Below are 22,695 nucleotides of genomic sequence, written 5' to 3' on the forward strand. Positions count from 1 at the left end.
AAGCATTAGCCACATTTGCGGTGTTGTTTTATTTTCTATATTTTTCCTTTGCCTAGGAAAGCATCACATTCTCAGCATTGCACAAGGCTGCACTCAACTAGGGTTGCCGGCAAAAGTGGTACACTGTGTCTCCAATATTCACAGAAATGATCATATCCTTACATGAGGACCCTTTCTTAGAATATCAACTGTTTTATTATAAAACACTTCTTTGTCCCATACATGTTAGAGGGAGATTCCAATCAGATGGCCACAACTGCATACTGACTGCTGAACGTCTTTGCTACAGCTGCTTGCATAGACTGCCCAAACCCTGGCCTACATTTGGACGGTGTCTCTTTAGACAACAGGCTTCCTTGCTCATATATGGGGGATGATGTCTTCCGAGGGGGAAACCTGAAGGGTGGATTAGGGCTTATCACACTGTGCTCTAACATAGCTTAGGTAGGAAAGATATATATCACTCCTAGTGACAGTATAGTGGGATTGTTTTTGTGTTTCACACTCCTTTTTACCTTTTTGCTTTTAGTGTGTTTTATCATCCTAATTATTGCAATGCATTCCATTTTATCTAAGAGGCAATTACTTCATTAAACCCTTATTGAACTATATTCTGCCTCTGTTGTCTTTGCCTGTGTGAGACTAATGTAACTGAGAGAAAGGGATGAGATCTGGCCGACCACGATTTCCTTGAGGAGTCTTTCTTGTCATGCTCCTGGTTGCCAAAATCATCCCTGTTCTTGGGCAGAGATGAGGCGCTGCTAGTTAGCCAGAAAATCCAGATTGGGCCGACAGGCGTCACATGGTGTTGAATTGTACTTAGTACCCCACAATTCAGATCACTCTGCCAACCAAATCCAGTAGCCTCATTTGGAAAATGAGAACCGACGTGACAGCATAAAACTTTTATCAAAACGGGCACCACCCTTCATTTTTCAGCATGTCACCCGAAACTCATTGGAAATTCCTTGGGGATGTGTTGAATTGAACATTGCAGGCTGCAGTACCTTATGGGGCCAAAAGAGGTCCCAAGGGACACCTAGGGACAACTTTTGGTACTGCATCCTTTCCTTACTTTGTGTACATTACAACAGTAAATGTTGCAGGCTTTTTGCAGCCAGCATATTACAAGATTAAAAACATTAACGTAACCATGTTGTTCCTGCTCACATTTTAAATGCTTTTTCTATCAGACTTTTCTTTTTCCAGGATGTTGTTACTTTTTTTTTTTTACAGGAGGACATGAAGTTTCTATAGCAAGAACTCGATCAGAAGAGTGCTTTACATCGCTACCTGAAGTTTCATATAGCACGACCTCATACTTATTTTCATTTTCAAACAGCATATTACTCTTGGCTATCCTCCCTCGTAACCTGAATGGACAGCATAAAACTTTTCACAAAACCTGCGCCACACTTCATTTTTCAGCATGGCACCTGAAAATCATTGAGGATGTGTTTAATTCAAGATTGCATGGAGCAGTACCTTATGCAGCCAAAAGTGGTCCCAAGGCACACCTTGGGCAGCCTATGGTACTGCACTCTTTCCCTGCTTCGTGCAAATTACAACTGTAAATGGTGCAGCTTTTTGCAGCCACCATATTACATGTATAAAAACGAAAATGTAAACATATTGCTCCTGCTTACATTCCACGTGCTTTATTTATTCTTGCATTCTCTACGAGAGTTAGATTTTTCCAGGATTTTGTTACTTATTTTTTTCACAGCCAGCATATTACTCTTGTATCCCCTCCCTCATAACCTGTTTCCCTTTACCTGGTTCTCCAGCGCCGAAAAGGTCATAAGAATGGCAATGGCACTATGCACATTTCAGCATCCCACTCCATACACAAAAAAAAAGTTTAAAAAAATGCCTCTAACTTATGCAAATGCAAGACCTAATGTATTGTAAATGCTTGTTTTCTTTGCACTCCCTTAACCAAATGCCACAAAACTTTCAGTACTCGGACTAAAAAACGGGAGCAGCAGGTCTGCAAAGTTTCACAGATATTCGTCAAACGTGTGCAAAGTCATTTAGGGAACAAAACTCCCCAAAATCCCTATCTCTGGTCTTTCTAACTATATATATATATATATATATATATATATATGTATATATATATAATATACATCTTAGCAAACCTATCATTCTGTACACTGCTTTGGATTATTTCCACATACAGTGTTATTTGTCTTGTAATTTCTATTAATTGAATTTCTATGCAAGGTAACATTAGCTATCAATTGCCTACCACCATGTAAGCACATTGCACATGCAACACTGAGTGATATATTTTGTTATGATTCTAAATATTGCATTTCTCATCAATTACTACCTACTGGAAACACTTAGCAATCACGATGTGTTTTAAACAAAAAATAAAATACCACTTTAATATTACTAAATTCCCAACTTTTTCATCTAAAGGTAATTTAACCTCTGTCACATATCCTCAATGTTTAAGTGATACGTAATAGGGCTAACTGAAAAATAATGTCCTTGCCTGTTGCTGTGGTGTCCCACTCAGTTGGATATACTGGAACATTACCTCATCTGTTAGAATTTCTAACTCACCAGGAGTGAAGTTAGGAGCCTTGTCACTAGTACTTTCTGACATGGTCACCAACAGTTCTGGTGGAGCAGCCAACTCAGAGAGGTCAGAACAAAACCAATGCTAGGAGGAAAGTGAAAATGCATTAGAAAAGGCAGATATATGCTTGCGTCAAGGGACGTATTCCAAAATCACTGTATAGTTGTTAAGCAATTGGCCCACATTAACCTATGGGTGTGCACTAAATTGCCGGAGGTTACACCTACAAAATGCACTATTCTCGTCTGTCATCACCAGAGGTCAAGCATCCATCATTTTAAGAGAAAATGCTTGAAATCTCATTCAGCAATCAGTAGCAGCATATAATGGTTGACAAAAAGCTGTTTATCTTGAAAGAGCACTTTATATGAAGTATTAAAAAATGTATGTGCAATAGTTGCAGTAAACATTATGCCTCTATTAAGCGTGGTACAATGTCTACTTAAGTTGACGGATCTCAAATTTTAAATTAAAATATACAATGAAAACAAAAGCTATGCAAAATCATAAATATATATAAACAATGACTACTCCACGCATGATGCAAAAATACAACCTGTAATGAAATATGGCCTCCTGGGAGTATTAATTCATTTCCTTTTGTGCCCATATTATATATTTGACTAGGCATTTCAAAATGCCTAAAGAAAACTCTTTTTGGGCTAAGGTAAACACACCTGTAGGGTGAATTCCTGCTTATATATGTGTTGTAATGTGAGTGAGTGTAAGCATCTAGATTGTTTTAGGATTACAATATATTGAAATTAATTATTTACTAATTACATATTTAATTTCTTTAAAATGTATACTTATCTTTTTACACCTTGTCTTTCAGAGACATCCTCTAACCTCCACAGAACAACCCTGCCAGAGTGCATAGACAGCAACCCCAAATGTTTCGTCCTTTTGCTGACCTTGCAACCATGTAAGAAAGAGAAATAATCAGGAAATATTGTCTCAGTCACCAAGCTATCTTAGATTTATGCCATCAGCTTGAGCCACAACTCCTGCCCCTAAACCATAATCTAACAGCAATCACACCACTAGTAAAAACTTTGGCAGTTCTTCATTTTGCTGTGACAGGCTCCTTTCAATACACAGTAGCAGACTGCAGCGGAATGTTCAAAGCAACTCTTAGTGGTGTGCTGCAGGAATTCATGTAAGTCTTGCCAACCCATAGGAACACCTTAATCCAGTACAGTTTCCAAGTAGCGCGGATGAATTGAACAATGTGAAAGCACAATTTTACTCTTTGGGTGGCATTTCGCGTGTAATAGGTGGCAATAAATGCTGTGTGGGAGGTATGTAAGAACTCAATAATCTTGGTATGTCAACCATGCAATCCAACTTTATAACAGCTTAAGTGATGTTCATATTTTATGTTTTGTAGGAAACTCAGCGTACCTTAATGGACCTTGTTTGTTACAACCACTAAGAAATTCAACAACACAAGAGAAAGTCTGCTTCAATGAAACACATGGTATAATGTGTAGACCTACTGAATGGACTTTTGTGCTCCTGAAATCTAGATTTTGTTGTCTAGATAAATCTGGTGGAGCCATCCTCTACTCATCTTAGAAAGTATGCAAGATTACAATGCTATTGTATGCTGCACAACATTGCCCTGCGGTGAAACATTCCATTCATCCCCGATGATCACTAAAGTGAGGAAGCCAAGTGTGATGTTGAAGATCTGCCAAAAGAAGAAGGCAGTGGGGAGGAAGAAGGGAAAAATTTACGCCAATAACTAATTGTCCACTTCTTCGCCTGAGAATAAATATCAGTTCAGAGACATGAAGGTTAATGTAACAAGCTTGCTCTATATGTGGCTGTCTCTTGCAGTCTTTACTTTATTATCAAATGTAATTTGTTGTCCACATGAGGTGGTTTAAAATGGAGGTGTGTACTAATGGTCTCGCCATATGGCTGAATAGAAATAATGGAAAATGTTCCTGTCAGCATGTTAATATCTGCATGAGAAGATTGTGTTAAGTTGCTACATTATAGTATAGCTATTCCGAGTCTATCTAACTACAATATTAATTTCACATATTGATTTTACACATCTTTGTCATGTGTGTCAACATCTTTATTGAAGGGATATTAAAATCCAATACAATTCGACAGAAGCAAAAAGAAATGCAAATACAAGCGGAACCTAATACATACTAAAACACGTCATAATTAGAATACACCGGATTTGGCCGTCTGTGGCACTGCGCAGCTTATGACAGAGCTTCAAAAAAGCACTGGCACCAACTGCTGTCAAATCCGGAAACCCAAATTCCAAATGTACCTGCGCAGGTGAGGCAAGGCGCGGAACGTAGAAGACACTCTTATAGATTTTATTAACCAGCCTATTTAATAGGCAGGAACCTTTGCACAGACGGATTTCTTGACCATAGACCAATGAAGGGATTATCTTTACTCTCATAACTTCCATTAAGGGAAGAAAGGGTGGCCCCCTAAAAGCTTTGGATAATTTTGATAAGGCCACCTGCAATGCCACAGCTTTGACTTTGATCTCCTTCTTGTGTTTAACAAAACTGCCCCTAGAATCAAAATGTACCCCTAAATATTTGTAAGACTGGTCAGAGACAAGTTCACAGCTTTCACAACTAAACCCTGAATGTTTTTTCCTTCCAAAGGAAACCACTTTGGTTTTAAGCAAATTAACTTCCAGTTAATTCTCGGAAGTATTAGATCCAAGTTGATTAAGCAGCTGTTGAAGGCCAATCTTAGTATAACTAAATAGTACAAGGTCATCGGCATAAAGCAAATGACTGAGCCTGAGGCCACCAATCTTAGGGGAATGAGAATTAACAACATCGAAAGACATTAATAGATCTGCAATAAACAAATTAAAAAGAAGAGGAGCAAGCACACAGCCCTGTTTCACACCACAAAAGGTGGGGATTTTTCTAGAAAGAGAACACCCATCAACGAGCTTAATCCGAACCCAAGTATTTGTATGAAGATCTATGATGGCACCAAGGAGTACTGGGGGGATACCCCAATTCTGTAGGTTAGCCCACAAAGCGCTCCGGGGGACTTTGTCGAAGGCCACCTTAAAATCAACAAAACAGCAATTCAGCATTAAGCCTGATAAAATTGCCCTGTCGATCAAAATAGAGAGTGCTAGCAAATTTGTCGAAGTGCCTGAGCCAGCAGAAAACCCTGTTTGAACAGCAGGAATTAGGGCCTTTGAGTCAGCCCAGGCACGAAGATCTTGCAACAAAAGACTGGCGTACAACTTTGCCTCGTTATCCAGCAGGGATCTCATCCTAAAATTAGCAGGATCTGACCTTGAACCACTTTTATGTAAGGGATGAAGAATGGCACTCCGCCAAGACTCCGGAATTATTGAAGTCAAAAGGCAGTACTCAAACAGATGGGGAAGATGGTTGGCCCAAAAGAGAGGATCCTGTTTGAACAGTGCCTGCAGAGGACCGTTGGGGCCGGGAGCTCCAAATTGCTTAGCCCTCAAGATAATATGAGGAAGGCGTAATTGAAAGGACTTCTTCACCCCCTGTGTTGGAGTTGGTGACCCAAAGGGCATGGGACACATCTTAGACAGAGTAGAATTAGGGCTATAAGCCTCCACTTTCAATGATTTCCCATCTGACTTACTTGCAGAAAAGTGGGTCGTCAGATAAGACGTCAAAACTCCTTCAGAAATGTTGGCAATGCCAATGACTCTTTGATTTCTATTTAGATTGTTAATAAGGGACCAAAATTTCCTAGGATTTGAGTCTTTGCTTGCACTTAAACGTTTAGCCCAAAACTGATTAAGGTGGTACTGGTGGTCATCATAAACAGCCTTCCTGAAGTCTTTCCTCAATTGATTATATTTAATAAGTGATCACTTGGAGCCAGGACTTTTCCTGAGTGCCCTCACTAGTCTGTTGCATGCTTTCTTTAGATTCCTGGATTCCCTTGAAATGACCAAGGAAGGGGTGGAGCTCAAATAAGCGCAGGTCGGTGAAACCTTGACAACAAAAGGAAGGAAAGTTTGTCCCAAGACAGAATTGGAGACTCACAACCCGCTACCTCAGAATCAAAAAAGTTGATACATTCAGATAACACTATACTGCCAAAAGAAGAATTCCATTTTATGCGCTTTAAAGATTCAGAGAAGACGCCACCACCCACATAACATCATGCAAAGAAAATCTGGATTTGATGGATACAATTTGTGGACGGTGGTCGCTCTCACTTCGAGGCCAAATCGAAAACTTCTTGATAAGGGGAAACAATTCACTGTTGCAAATACTGTAATCTAAATAGGAGTAGGATCGACCATCCGATCTTGTCCACCGGGGAGGCACATCGCCGCATAAGTGCCCGTTCAGGACTTTAAAGCCCATACTATTAAGGTGCATTACTGTGTACTCTCCCAATGGGCAATGCGAACAGCCCTGAGGCCTCAGTTCTTTCGGAAATTAACTGGCGGTTACAGAGATCAGGGCCATCCAGAGCCTCCATTGTGTCTTGAAACAAATTTGTATTACAATCACCGGTTATGAGGTAATTGGCACCAGGGTACTCCCCAACTAGATCGCCCATAATCTGCCTCAGTCAAGACAACTTGCCCCTTTTATCCTTTGTGCCAGGCGTGATATAAACATTAACTAATATAAGGGTTTGCTGTACAGTCCTATCCTTAATGACTGACCCCTGAATCCAATTATCATCCCAAACCAGTGGTAAAATACTCCTGTTTAGTTTGGCAGTTACATAGATAGCCAATCCTCCCTTGGAACGACCATTCTTGCTTGTTCTAAGAGCAGGTTACCACTTTTCTAAATACCCGGACAGCGAACAGCTGGTCTCAGCCCATGTTTCCTGAAGGGCAATTACATCATAGCTTTTAAAAAATGCTAAGATATCAGCTCAGGCAAACTTATGCACAATCCCATTGATGTTCCAAGAGCATAGGGACAGACATCCAGATGTTGTCCCAAACCCACCCACCCGTGATGGTCAATGAGGACGCCCGTGCAGGAGGCCAGCAAGTCCCAATTGGATGCCCCCTGGGAACCAAGACCAGTGAAAGGGGACCCATCAAAGGTAGAGGTTCCACCTAGAGCACCTTTCAAAACTGAAAAAGGCTTCAATACTGTGAGAGCCGTTGGACGTTGAAGTTCTGATAGTAATGCAGGATAACCAGACTCCTTATAAGGAATGATTGTAATGCCCCATGAGAAAAATACGTCTCTCTTAGAAAGAATGAACTGAGTTATTGAGGCAGAAAATAAGGAAACCAGTGTGGACTCTCTTGAACTAGACCCACTTGAGTCCAGAAATTCAATAGATACAATGTCCTTAGAGACGATGTTATTAAGATCCGAAACAGCATTGAAGAGCCTCAAAATGTTCACCCTATTCAAAATGTCATGTGGCCCCCTTGAACGATATTCAGGAATAAACAAGTTTTTAGGTTATACCCCCCAATGAGGCAGTTGGTGGACGCGGGGGGTATAAGTACTGTAACTGATCTGTTACAATATGTGAGCCTACAGGGCCCACCAGGGCCGGCATGTTTGCACAAACTGACTGAAGGTTTGATGACAGGGTTGCAGGAAGGCATCTTATGTTATCAAAATGCAACTTAAGGGAATTAGGTGAACCAGGGGCCAGGGCCTTACCACCAGTATTTCCATAGACCGTTTTGGGTTCAATGTGGCCGTGGAGCAGGCAGGCATTCTACCTCCCCGAAATGAGGCTAATGTATCCAATACATTACCTAAGTTGCCCTCTTCAACCAAGGTCAAAGGGTCCTTGAAGGGGGGTTCAGTTCCCTGCACTGTGATAGCAGATGAAGGATCTTTAACAAGCTCAATCGAGGGAGAAGGACCAACCAATGGGGTTAACGGAGAACAGGGCAATCGTGACACCCTGGGGACCACCTGCGGCTGCAAGGGTTGTGATGTCTCATGACTGGCCAACAGTTGGGCCTTAGTTAGGAATCCTTGAGAGGATTGGCTCCACCTTTTATTCCGATGTTTGCAGGGTCTTTTTTTTCCCTCTTGCTCAGCGAATGTTGAGCCCCAAGATCAACTCCTAAGGGCGTTGGATGTGTTGAAGCTGGTTGAGCAAGAATGCGGGGGGGTGATGACAGGCACCATAGACTCAGGTTCAGGTAAGGGAGAGATCTTGGGAGCATGATTGACCACAGTAACATGCTCCAAAGTTCCCGTAGCAGCTAGCCGAGAAGAATTGATAGAGGTTGCATTTTTGACTGGAAGGAAGTAATCGTAAAATGTTTTTGGTTTGATAGGATCCTGAGCCAAGTCAGAATGGGTGCTTAAATTCGGCTGAGGCACCACGGGCGCAGAAGCTGGAGATAGCCTCGTAATTTTGCATAGAACCAAACTTAAAAAGATGGGCAATGATGAAAAACTTTCAATAATTGGAGAGCAACAGAATATTGGTTGCGCAAGATTGGAGCTCACCTGAGCTCTGGAAATAAGCTGGTTAAGATTTTCTATTTTGTTATCAATACCAGCTACGTAAGAGGCCAGTGTATTCAGTATATCAACTTGGATGTCCAACTTATTGGAATGATAGTTGAAGGCCAATACAGTGGATTGAAGAGTTAGCAAAAGCTGAGGCCAGACAGAGTCAGTTGCTGCGACCAAAGAGGATGGCACAGGGTTGGGTACCCTACCAGCCCCTCCCGAAGAATCATGTTGAAGACAGGAAAGATCAAGGAGCAATTGGTCCTTAAATTCGCCCTTGCTAGGCTCCATTTGAGAGCTAGGGTCGCCTGCCCCGCTAAAGGACCTTATTGGTAACATTGGATGAATACTGCCAGTTGAACTACGAATCCATTGGGCTGCCGGTGGACTCGATGATGTAGAAATACTGCAGTCCTGTGGAGGAACGTGACAACTCCCAGCCAGCCCCTCCTGCCGAGGGAGGACAGCTGGAGAGGCTACCAAGGAGGTCTCCCACTCTCCAATTTTGAAAGAATGATCGCTGGAAATAATAATTGGCGAAAGATCGTGTTTTGACAAGGACACGGCCGGCTGGCCCTCATAGGGTGGCGAATGGCATACTTCATCCTGAGATCCTGACTGAGAGAAGGCAGATAAAGCAGGACAATGAACTTGAACCACTGTTGTAGAATAACCACAAGCCATAGGTAGGGCATCAATTACTGCAGATTCCGAAGAGACGCCCCAGCCTGGCACCAGCACATTCGCCGCAGTGTTTGCCGGAGGTTCCTGCCTAGGTTTTTTCTTGAACTAATCCAGAAGCCAAGATTCACGAAGTTTTGAGGGGCATGGATGCGGCGTGTGAACAACAGAGAGTTGAGACTTCAAAGTGACTGGGTTGGATGGATCGGAAGCCAGTGGAGAAGTGGCCGCTGTAATTACAGTCGGTGAAAGAAGATAAGTCCACTTTTCAGGGGTCTATGGCAAATACAAAATAGCATTACTGCGGCGCCATTTCTTGCGTTTTTGAGGGTTTCGATGCTCATTCCTTACTTTACCAGACCTCATGTTAAAGCAGACTCCAAAAGTCCTTCCTTATCTGACAAAGCTCGGGTCAAAGGCAGATTTGACTCAGCGTAATAAGTTCTTAGAAACGCTTGTAGCCCTTTTGAGGGGTGTCAGTACTCCACTTGAAGACTTGCAGCTTATGGAAAAATTGAATAGTAGAGACCTGTTAAGTTGGATTGAGCAGGAGAGACAGGGGGAGCAGGAGAAGCACGGCAACACGGTCCAGACAAGCCCCACTGGCCTAACGCCAGCCGTTTCCATCAAAGACAGGTTGCCTGCAGCCTAGCTTCAATTTATTGGAGCCCCAACACCTTGACCCTGCTTGCAGAATGCTGTGCACTTGCCTTAGGCCGCCGTCCTCTATGAATTCCGGTCCTGGGCAGTTCTGGGAGGCCTAGGAGGATCAAAATAGACTGCAAACAGAAATTCTCTCAGGAGTTCTCTTAGTGCTTCCACCCAGGGTCGTCCGTCGTGGGATGTGTGACCCTAAGGATCTTTCTGTGAAAGTTTTAAAAGACTATGGCCCTCATTATGACCTTGGCGGGCGGCTCCAGCTGCCCGCCAAGATCTGACCGCCGGGCGACCGCCAATGCAGCCGCACTCCCGCCGCGGTCATTTTGGGATCCCCTCTGGGCCGGCGGGCAGAAATCTGGTTTACGCCCGCCGGCCCAGCAGGGATCTCGGCCGCAACACAGGAGCCGGCTCCAAATGGAGCCGGCGGTGTTGCGGCTGTGCGACGGGTGCAGTTGCACCCGTCGCGCTTGTACGGGGCCCTGTCAGGGGACCCGTGCACTGCCCATGCCAGTGGCATGGGCAGTGCAGGGACCCCCAGGGGCCCCGCGACTCCCCGTACCGCCAGCCTAAACCGCCAGGAAAAGGCTGGCGGTACGGGGACTCGTAATCCCATGGGCAGCGCTGCCCTGGTGGATTATCACCACCGGGGCAAATGTGGCGGAAAACCGTCGGCCCCGGCGGTGCGACCGCAGTGGTTCTGCCAAGGTCGTAATGACCTTGGAAGCACCGCCAGCCTGTTGGCGGTGCTTTCCTCAAAACAGCCCTGGCGGTCTAGGACCGCCAGAGTTGTCATGACCCCCTATGAAACTTTAGCTTTCTAAGATGGTTGCCAGATTAGAGAGAGCAGCTCAACATCTGCTATCATCTTCAGTAGCCTAAAAGAATCCTTGGTGACTTATTGAAAAGGTAGGCTTTGTACTTGTATTACACAGATATGCTATTTCATTTTTTTCCTGTTGTGGTACTTTGTTGTGTTATAACATAGTAATAGGTTGTAACAGCAGGCATCATTGCAGTGTGTGTTTCTAGGAATGGCTAATACTGCTGGGTTATTATATACATGGTTAATGCTATGGTAAAGGTATTATAAAAATGTGCAAACTGCCTACAGTGTAATATGAAAAACATAACTGAGTGTTTTTGTGACATTTAATAAAACAATTTAACAAAATATAACTAATAAACAATGAATACATTAGAATCGTTTGTGTGTATTATATTAGAAAATTGTTATATATATGAGCTAATTTAGTTAATAAAAACATTTGACTACTCCACGAAAAAGGAATACAACAGTCAATGTAAATGTACTGACTAAATGGATTTTAAATCACATTGTGACATATCATAAGTAAGGTCTGATAAGTGAACAAAGGTAAATGTTTAATTTCACATGATCCAACACCAAATTTATTATCTTGATAAATGAGACCATTAAGGGTCCATGACCATTTATTTTGACAAAATGTCCAAAATACAAATGTCACTCAGATGGAAAATATGCTGACAGAATTGTCCTTCGAGTCGATGTAGCACTTTCACAGGAAGAAAGTACTTGTGCCTCTTGGTGGTAGTTGTAGTGGTATCCTCTTCCACTTGTCCTGATAAACTGCCCCTCCTCAATGTGACTATTGGCTAAACAACTGCAGGGTAGAGGTGATGGCAGGTGTCTCCACTGGTTGCAGGGCCTCCCATGCCGTGGAAGAGGCTGGTGTATGTTGTTCAGATATTGTGTGTCCACACAAAGAGTAGATGACTCACAAATAACCCTGCATATGTCTCAAAACCCATCCTGCACCACCCCAGACAAGGAGCACAAGACAGAAATTTGCCCCTCAATAATGTCACTGAGTTTTTTGTTGTGTCTGCTGAGTTCTATGACCTGTCCAACCTGTTCTTCGTGCCAGGAGGATACTAAAATTATGTTGTCGCCTATGGGTTTCCTAAAACTATGGGCACCACTGGGCTCACTCGGCTGTCCAAATGGTTGCTTCACCCTTCCCACACTGCCCTGTGGCCTTGGCTGAGTTGCCACCATCCCACCGGGTCCTGGCTGAACTGCAGATGTTGTTGTTGAAGTTGTAACTGGTAATAAAGGAGCTTGGAATGGAGTGTGTACTGCCAATATAGATTGTGGGGATGGGCCACATGGAGCAGTGGCTAACTCTAGCTGTTGCAGAGAGGGAGACACTACAAGGGTGTAAGAAGTTGTGATAGGCAGAGTGAGGCTCATCCTAGCAGCCTGCCCAAACACACCTGACGGACCTGGCTGATCCTCAGTGGGATAAGGACCAGCAGGAGTTGTGTCCTGACTGGGGGCTTCTACAGGAGGTGGTATGGTGCCAGGAGATGGAGGATTCCTACCAAATGAAATGGCATGATGATTGTTAGTATGTCTTTATGTAATGGATTAAATGTTATAGTAATGTGGTTGCTCAGATATTGTATGCCTATTTAGACTCATAATTCTTAGTTAACAAATCTGAACACCTCATTGATATACATGCTAAATTTCAGTAGATTAAGGGAGAAGAAAGTTGCTTCCCCTTTGCTTAAGGCATCAATTTACACTTCTTACTTGAGACTTACACTCACAAATGTTTCCTGAGTATGATGTAGTTACATGCTCAGCTTTTCTACAGTATCACAGTTATAATTTATCTGTCAAGAGTTATATGTATTCCTTTAACATGCTGAGGCCACTTAATGAACCAACTATTTTAATTATGTTCAATTTAAATACTAGATAAAATTCACTTTATATTTAAATGGCATGAGATATAACTTGCACAGGGAAGGAAACTAATGCATAAACCAGATAGTTAAATACACAATACCCCCTCTGGTACACACACAATTGGCTAAGGTTACACACTGTAAGTGTAAGACCACAGACATAAGTAACCTGCCTTAAAATAGGAAATTGTTGAAGAGTATGCACATGGGTTATCTAAAGATTATGACACTTGATTGGATATATTGAGAATCCAGGATATTGTATGATGAGAGTGACGCATCCTATGAAGCTATGTTAGCTATTAAAGTGCATTATGGGAGTTGTATTCATTGACCACTAATGGAGTAGCTGTTATTGTGTAGTGCACTAATTAATGACTCAATGTAGTCTTGCATGTGATCCAAATGACAGTTTCACAATGCATCTACAGACTCCAATAGCAGGCCTCAGAAATGTTTAAAGGCCTACTGAGCTGGTTCTCCCAAGGCGTGCTGCACCCATTTACTCAGCACATACATGTTAATTGATTGTGCAAATTGTGTCTGAGTTGCTTTCACCATGTTAAACGGAGAGAACACAATCGCTTTAGTAGTGAGTAGCAGTGGTAACATTCTGTTAGTCCTAAGGTCCAACAAAAACCAGGTTCAGTAAAGAGGATGATGAAGGAAAAACTTTAGAGATGAGTCTGCAGAGAATGGTAAGTCCAACATTTATGTAATGAGTTCACAGCTTATGTACACATAAATAGTTATCATCATTGTTTTAACCATTGATGATTTGTACAAGGACCCTACAAAGAAAGTTACATGCTTTAGATTAGTTTGTGTATGTGCATGGAAAAAAGCAGTGAACACAATGCTTACTTGTTAGATCATTATTAGAATTCTACACGGAAGGTACATATTTATGGCAGTTTTGTTACCATTCTGAAAAGGCAATGAGGTTACCTGATGTAGCAATGTTACAGTTTAGAAAGAAAGACTGAGCTCCAGGGTCACTTAAAATTAGATTTGCTAGGATTTTCAAGAAAATGCATATTTGTTAGGTGTGGGCAAAAATACAATTCCACATGCAGAGATGACGCAATTTGAGAACTCTGCGTTAGACGTGTAACACAGAGTTCCTGCAAAGTTCAACCATCTGGCATGTGGTGGAATTATTTTTCTATAGGCGCATTAGCGAGCGTGACGAGATTTGCCAGTTACAGGCAAGTGCACGCAAGATTTGCTGGCTGCTCACACGGCTTCTGGTTGTCACGGAGCCTTCTAGCACCATTTTCATGACGCTGGTGAGGGGCAGGCTGCATCCCGAGCAGCCTTTCTACGCAAAAAACAGCTAAATCTACTCAAAAAGATGTTGAGTGAATATTTTACTCCAACTGACCATTCAGGTTGCTTTTTTATGTGAAAAGCATTTTTTTTATTTTACTTTTTATGTTTCAACAGTATGGAAATACCCCTAAGACTCCAACTTCCTCTTCCTGTCCAGCAGGTTCCTCCCAGTGCTTTTTCCATCTCCTGGCCACTTTTCATTTGGATTTCAAGATGGAAAGATCACTCTCTTTGTCTGCAATTCCTGAGGCATATATACCATTGCATTTTAAGGATTTTGGCCCTCATTATGATATTGTCAGAAAATCCTGCTTACCGCCTCGCTGACTGCTGCCAACCTTCCGCCACCATGGTGGACATCTGCTCACCATATTATGAAACACACACATCAATCCGTCACTATTCAGTCACATACACAATTCCGCCACACCAAAGGTCAGTGATAAACTGGCGGTATCCAAACCCACATCCTTATGCCAACAGAACAACGCCCATCACATTATGACCCACGAATCACCACAGCAGACATTCAATGGCGGTAAACCATTGGCAGTACATACCGCTGCGCTCAAAATACACACACTCAAACAAAACAACACCACATTGGACAATTCAAACTACACATACCTGACACCCATATACACACCACACCCACATACCCACACCACTATAAAACACACACCCACAGTACCCACAACCCTTTACGAATAAAAACCATTGGCACGAGACAGACACCACGACCAGAGACAAGCCCAGAGCCACACACCACCATCACCTATACACCATCCACGCACCTTACATCACACACCCCAACACATCTCCCTACACACCCTCACCCACAATACTCACACAACACCCATGGCACCACAAAGACACACCCAATTCTCAGAGGAGGACCTAAGGGTCATGGTGGAGGAAATCATCCAGGTAGAGCCACAGCTATTTGGAGCACAGGTGCAGCAGATATCCATTGCCAGGTAGATGGAGCTATGGCGGAGGATCATGGACAGGGTCAACGCCGTGGGACAGCACCCAAGAACCAGGGATGACATCAGGAAGAGGTGGAACAACCTACGGGAGAAGGTACGTTCCATTGCTGCAAGGCACCAACTCGCTGTACTGAGGACTGGCAGTAGACCCCTACCTCCTCCCGACAACTAACAAAATGGGAGGAGCAAGTCTTGGCAATCATGCATCCTGAGGGCCTGGCAGGAGTAGCAGGAGGACTGGACTCTGGTAAGTCAACTCACTATTTCAATCAACCCCCTACTTGCATGCCATCACATACCCTCACCCTCACTCCCATCACTCCACCACCTCCCACACACCCTACCATCACATATCACTTATCACAATGCCAAGCCATGCATGCACCACCAATGCATGGATACCACTGACAGCCCTGCATGGACACCTATCACTAAAGCATGCACACTATAGAGAATCAGCTATCCCACCATATACTAACTCACACAAGTGAAAGCTGCCGGGCAAATACAACCAAAGAGGGCAACCCACAGATCCACAGTATGTCACACACAGAAACAATAACACTGCATTCACATCCCCATAGGTACCCCAGCCAATGTCAGTGGAGAAGAGGTGCCAGCACTTTCCAGTCCCCCCACAGAAGAGGCCCACAGGGATGACAGCGACTCTGGACGCCTGGATCTGGATGACCAACCTGGCCCATCAGGGACCTCCGGACAGTCGGTAACCCAGCCACAGTCACACACCACCATAGAGCCTTCCCCCTCAGGAAACACCATCATTGCACCCACCCAGTGTACCCATACCTCTGTCCCCAGGACACGTCAATCAGCAGCTTGTCCACCACTACAGGGACCCCAGGACACACCTCGCCCACAAGACAATCAGGGACCTGGGGTCAGTAGCAGTGGGCACACAGTCCAGGGGACAGAGGCACTGGACAACAGGGAAACTAGGAGGAGTGCTGTGCGCCAGAGGGGAGGACAGGCCCAGGGAACCGACTCTCCAGGAGGCACTCGCCGAGATCCTGACAGCATACCAACATTCCCAGGATACGCTGGGCCAGATCCTGGCCAACATGCAGGAGAACAGGCGGCTGCAGGAGGAACAGTACCAGGGGATCAGGGAGGACTTGCAGGCCATTAACACTACCCTGGTCTCCAATGCAGGGGTCCTGGCAGACATGGCCAACATTACGAGGGAGGCAGTCTCACAACAGCGGGCCCTTGCCACTAGCCAGACATCTGCACTGCCTACCACCTTTGCTGCTGCTAGTGGACATGAGGCGCCGCCGCCACAGGGCTAACAGGCCACCAGCACCCCTTCCCCCGCAGAAGGTGAACCACCCTGCAAACGTTCCCTGCGATCCAGGAAGAAGCCAGAGACTATTGCCAAGACCCCCGCCAGGAAATTAGACTCTCCTGATTTTCACCCTTGTGTCCCACTATGTCACCCTGTCCACCTTGAACTGCCATTGCTCCCCATCCTATGTCCCCTTAGGCAATGCACTTGCACTACAAATAGACTGGAACTATGCCCTGGACTTTCCTCCATCATCACCACAGCCCATTGCACTTGCCCCTCTACTTCTTAGCATTTAAATAAACACCCTTTGAAAAAATACAAGTATGGAGTATGTCAAATGATTTATGTATGTATTTGTTTAACCAGGTTCAAAGATTGCAATTCAAATGTACAGTAATGTTCATATTGGAAATACCTGTAGTTGGCTGCAGTGATCTCACCAGGAGTGATAGTGGGGCACCAACATCTGCAAGATGAGTTACCAAAGGGTAAGGTGAGTGGGCATAGAAGTGGGAAATAAAAGCATGCCAGTGACAAAGATAAACAGGAAAAGGTCAATGAAAGATGAAGTAACACTGTCCTACCTGTGTGTCATTGGAAGTATTGTCTGATCACTGCGGTTCTGTTGCCCTCATCCTCTTCCTCTGCCTCATCATCCTCACTGTCCACAGGGTCCATTGCTGGCACATGGCATCTCAAGGCAAGGTTGTGCAACATACAGCATGCCACAATTTTCTGGCAGACTTTCTTGGTTGAGTAGCACAGGGGTCCACCTGTTAGATGGAGGCACCGAAACCTGGCCTTCAGGAGGCCAAAGGTACATTCTATTATCCTTCATGTACGCCCAGGTGCCTCATTGTAATGTTCTTCTGCCCTTGTCCTGGGATTCCTCATAGGTGTCAGTAGCCATGATAGTTTGGGTTAACCTGAGACACCTGCAAATATGGAGGGACAACATTTAGCCACACACTATCCCATATGGTCTACACCATACCCATACACCAACATCCACTGGGTGGGAACCAGGGCTCACCTATTAGCCACACCCTGTGCCTCTGTAGTTGGGCCATCACATTTGGGATGCTGCTATTCTTCAGGATAAAGGCATCATGCACAGACCCAGAATACTTAGCATTGACATGGGAGAGGAACTGGTCCGCTAGGCACACCATCTGGACATTCATAGAATGAAAACTCTTTCGATTTCTGAATACCTGTTCATTTTGCCAGGGGGACAAATGCAATATGTGTTTCATCAATGTTGGGGGTATGTCCCATTGTATAGAAGTCAGCCTTCACTGTGGCCAAATCCTCCACCTGGGGGAATACAATGTAGCTGCACATGTGTTTAATCAGGGCAGACAACACACTGGTCAGCACTTTTGAGAACATTGGCTATGACATTCCTGCTGCCAAAGCCCACTGTCACTTGGAAAGAACCAGCTGCAGGAAATGGAGCACAGATAGAGCTTACACAATAGGGGTGATCCCAGTGGGGTGAAGGATAGCAGATATCAGGTCAGGCTCCAATTGGGCACACAGCTTTGTGATTGTGGCACTGTCAAGTCTGTAGGTGAGGATAATGTGCCTGTCTTCCATTGTTGCCAAGTCCACCACGGGTCTGTAGAAGAGGGTGTGTGTCTATCTCCTATTAATCCGCAGCAGCAGCAATCTATGGGGCAAAAGAGTAAGGAGCGGGCCACAAACTGAACATTGTAGCCACAATGCATGATGTTAATTTGAAATGTATAAGTGCCATTTGTCCTGTATGTGCAAATGTGAACTGTGATGCAGTTATAATCCAAGGCCTGCCCCCTCCCCTGAAATTGCGTCAGCCTGTCCTGTGTGGAGAGACAGGTGGAAGTGAAATAATTTCACTGACGTTGTGCGCTGTTGTGGGAGGTGGTTGGGAACCGCCATGCAGCGCCTCATTGGATAATATTGACCCCTATTGGGTACAGTGGCCAATGGTGATGTACACCGCCGGTGACGGTAGGTGCCGCCGTGGACGTCACCGCCATTTTCTTTCTGTTCCCTCACTTGCTACCTGACCTTCAACAGGAGAGGACCTACACTGCATGTGCTGCTGTGACCTGTGTCTGGAACCTACCATGACTCGTACGACTGGTGAAAGGGCCCCTGCCTTCACCTCTCTGGAGTTGGAGAGACTGGTGGATGGGGTCCTACCCCAGTACAGACTGCTGTATGGGCCTCCAGACCAACAGGTGAGTACGCTGTGAGCACGATGCATGGAGCATGAATGCATGGAGTGGTGTGTGTGAAGGCCTTGTGTAGAGGGGTGTTGGTGGATGTCCCCTGGGTGGCGTGCAGCTTGTGTGCTGGGCCCTGTGCGTGCAAATGGTGATGTGAAGGGGTACGGTGGGCCATAAGTGTAACAGGCAGGATGGTCTGACTAAAACCTTTCCCTGTGTGTATTTCTCTGCAGGTCAGCGCCCATCAAAAGAAAGGTATATGGCGTGCCATCGCCAAGGACGTGCTGACCCTGGGGGTCTACTGCAGGTGGAGCACTCACTGTCGGAAACGGTGGGAGGACCTGAGATGCTGGGCACGGAAGACGACGGAGGCCCAGCTGGGGATGGCCTCCCAACGAGGAAGGGGCGCCCGTCGAACCCTTACCCCCCTGATGGCCCGCATACTGGTGGTGGCCTTTCGGGAGCTGGATGGGTGCTTGAGGGCATCACTGCAACCACAAGGGGGTGAGTACAGTGCCCATCATTACAACTTATGCCTGTTGGGGTGGTATCCGGGTGGATGTGTGTCTGTGGGTGCCTCTAGGCCAGGCCTGACATTGAAGAGTAGGTCCCATGTTGGGCAGGGTTCTGATGTGATATTCCTCCTACCTAGCTTGTAGGCATCCACTACTGGGCAGGACTGTGTGGGTCCCAGGTATGCTGCAGTTGGCGGTATGTGTCCCTCCCCATGCCCTGGTGGCTAGCATTGTTACTGGTAGTGCATTGCATAGTGCGTAGGCCTGTTCCCTGTGTGTGAGGGTGGAATATACGCCAGCGGTGGTGGTGGTGCAGCCATTGACCTAGTGTATCCTTTGCCTCTTGCCCCCCCTTTTTGTTTTGTCATCCGGTCCTTATGTGTATTAGCATCATCTGGCGTAGGAGCAGAGGCACCGGCGACGGAGGGAGCTGCATCCCACAGGACCAAGGAGGCAGAGTCCACCAACAGTAAGGGCACCAGTGGGATGGAAGGCGAGGGGTGCACCACGGCAGAGACTGGAGGGGACAGTTCAGACACAGATACCTTCTCTGATGGAAGCTCCCTGGTGGTGGCGGACACTTCTGTGACCACCCCAGCTATAAGTACAGCCGCCACCCCCATACCAGCACCACCCTCCCAGCAGCCCCTCATTAAGTTGCCTGTGCCCACTCACCTAGGAGGAGGGGCATCTCCTTCGCCCCAGGCACCTCAGGCCCTGCCCCTGTGAGCCCTGCTGCCCTGAGTGAGGAGGCTATTGACCTCCTGCGATCCATCTCTGGTGGGGATTCAACCATTGTGAATGCCATCCAGGGGCTGGCAGCCCAAATGCAACAGACCTATGCATTTCTGGAGGGCATTCACACTGGCTTGGCGGCCCAACAGAGAACAATTCAAGCTTTGGCCTCCTCTATTATGGCAGCCAATGTTCCTGTTTCCACTCTCCTCCCTCCAACTTCCTCTTCCCAATCCCATTCCCCTCAACCCCAACCTATCCCAAGCACACAGGCAGACAAGCATGCACACAGGACAACACACAAGAGTGGCCCGGGCAAACACAAGCACCACACATCATCCCTCAGGCACTCACACAAACACCATCCAGATGCAGACATACAAACATCCACTGCCTTCACTGTGGACCCCTCCTCCTGTTCCTACACCTCCCTCCCAGTTGCATCTACACTCACACCTGCATGCACTACATCCTCATCCACTACCGCCATCACTAGCACACCTAGCAGAACACACACCTCACTGGCAGACACCACCACAACAGCCATGCACACGTCCCCTGTGTCCTCTCCCACTGTGCCTGTCCCCCCCTCCAAGGTACACAGATGCATCACTCAGACACCCAACAGCCATCCACCTCACAACAGCATCCAGCCCATGCACCTGCACCCAAACACAGCAGACAGACACCTTGCACAACCACTCCCTCTTCCTCTACTCCCAAACCTTCTCCCTCTTCCCTCCCCAATGTCCCTAAGCAGCTTTTCCTCTCCACCATTGGCCTCTTCCCTACCCCCCCGTCCTTCACGTCTGGCCAGGGTGGCTAAAACCAAGCAAGCACCTCAGCCACCCAGTCCACGGGCCCAGTAGTGTCCACACCCACTCGTGGTGGTAAAGGATCCAGAACACCAGGCAGCCTCAAGGAAAGGGTGCCTGCCCCAAGTGATGCCCAGAAGGGCAAGAAGCCATCCCCAGCTGCTGCCCTGAAGGGCAAGGAGCCTGTCCCAAGTGCTGCCCTGAAGGGCATGGTGCCATCCCCAGCTGCTGCCAGGAAGGGCAAGGAGTCTGCCCCAAGTGCTGCCAAGAAGAGCAAGGAGCCATCCCCAGCTGCTGCCAGGAAGGTCAAGAAGGCTGCACCAGCAGGCCGGAAGGATAAGGGGCCCGGTGCTGGGACTCAGTTGGAGCCCCCAACAACAACGATGGTTGTGCAGCCGTCCGAGGCTGCAGGGGATGGGCAGGAGTTTCCCCCCACAACCATCACCAGCAGCAGCAGCACCACCAGCAGTGGGCAGCCATCTGAGGCTGCAGGGTATGGGCAGGAGCTTCCCCCCACAACCACTACCAGCAGCAGCAGCACCACAACCAGCAGTGGGCAGCCGCCCAAGGCTGCAGGGGATGGGCAGGAGCTTCCCCCCACAACCACCACCAGCAGCTGCAGCACCACCACCCGCAGTGGACAGCCGTCCAAGGCTGCAGGGGATGGGCTGGAGCCTCCCCCCACCACCAGCAGCACCACTACCAACACCGAGCAGCCATCACCGCCGGTGGACGGTCTGTAGACCTGCCTCCATGGGCTGTTGTGCGGCTTGCCACCTGCAAATCCTGTGGGTATGACACCTGGCTGTGAGACTGTGACCTTGCACTCCCCAGGATCTGAAGCACAGGGCACGATGCCCCCTCCAGAACCAGTGGGTATGACACCCACTCACCCCATCCTCCCCAGGATCTGAAGCACAGGGCACGATGCCCACTCCAGAATGAAGCACAGGGCACAATGCCCCCTCCAGAACCAGAGGGTATGACACCCACTCACCCCATCCTCCCCAGGATCTGAAGCACAGGACACAATGCCCCCTCCAGAACCAGTGGGTATAACACCCACTCACCCAATCCTTCCCAGGATCTGAAGCACAGGGCATGTTGCCCCTCCAGAGCATGTGGGCTAGACAACCACCTGAGAGACTGTGGCCTTGCACTCCCCAGAACCAAGCACAGGGCATGTTGCCCCCTCCAGAGCGAGTGGGCAAATCATCCACTTGAGAGACTGTGGCCTTGCACTCCCCAGGACCAAGCACAGGGTATGTTGCCCCCCCCAGAGCCAGTGGGCAAGTCAGCCACTTGAGAGACTGTGGCCTTGCACTCCCCAGGACCAAGCACAGGGCATGTTGCCCCCTCCAGAACCAGTGATGTTGTTCCATCTGCCGGCTGAGGTGCCCCCCGTTCCCTGTCCCCCTGAGGTGCCTGCCTATTTTACAACTGATGCCCCTGCAGTGTTTTCTCCGTGTTGGTGCAGGAGACAAGTGGGGCCTTGGACTTTGTCATGTGGCCCTGTTGCCCATGCACATTGAGGACTGGGCAGTGTCCCTTGAACTGTACATATGTTTATACTTTTAGACTGAATGTTCGTATTTTTACTGTATTTATATTATTACACTCACTTTCATCTAATAGTGTTGTCCTTGCATTATTCCTGAGGGG

The 22,695-nt window shown here is 46.6% G+C and overlaps 1 long non-coding RNA gene across 1 annotated transcript in view; it reads left to right on the forward strand.

Moving 5' to 3' along the window:
• The window catches only part of LOC138282310 (uncharacterized), a 39,574-nt gene extending 27,981 nt beyond the window's left edge, over positions 1 to 11,593 (forward strand). The window contains exons 2-3 of the long non-coding RNA XR_011200911.1: positions 3,426 to 3,515; positions 3,981 to 11,593. This is a non-coding gene — a long non-coding RNA (uncharacterized lncRNA). The remainder of the gene's footprint in view (positions 1 to 3,425; positions 3,516 to 3,980) is intronic.
• The last annotated feature ends 11,102 nt before the right edge of the window (positions 11,594 to 22,695 follow it).

This window comes from Pleurodeles waltl, chromosome 2_2, assembly GCF_031143425.1.
Source record: "Pleurodeles waltl isolate 20211129_DDA chromosome 2_2, aPleWal1.hap1.20221129, whole genome shotgun sequence".
NCBI classification, from domain to species: Eukaryota; Metazoa; Chordata; class Amphibia; order Caudata; family Salamandridae; genus Pleurodeles; species Pleurodeles waltl.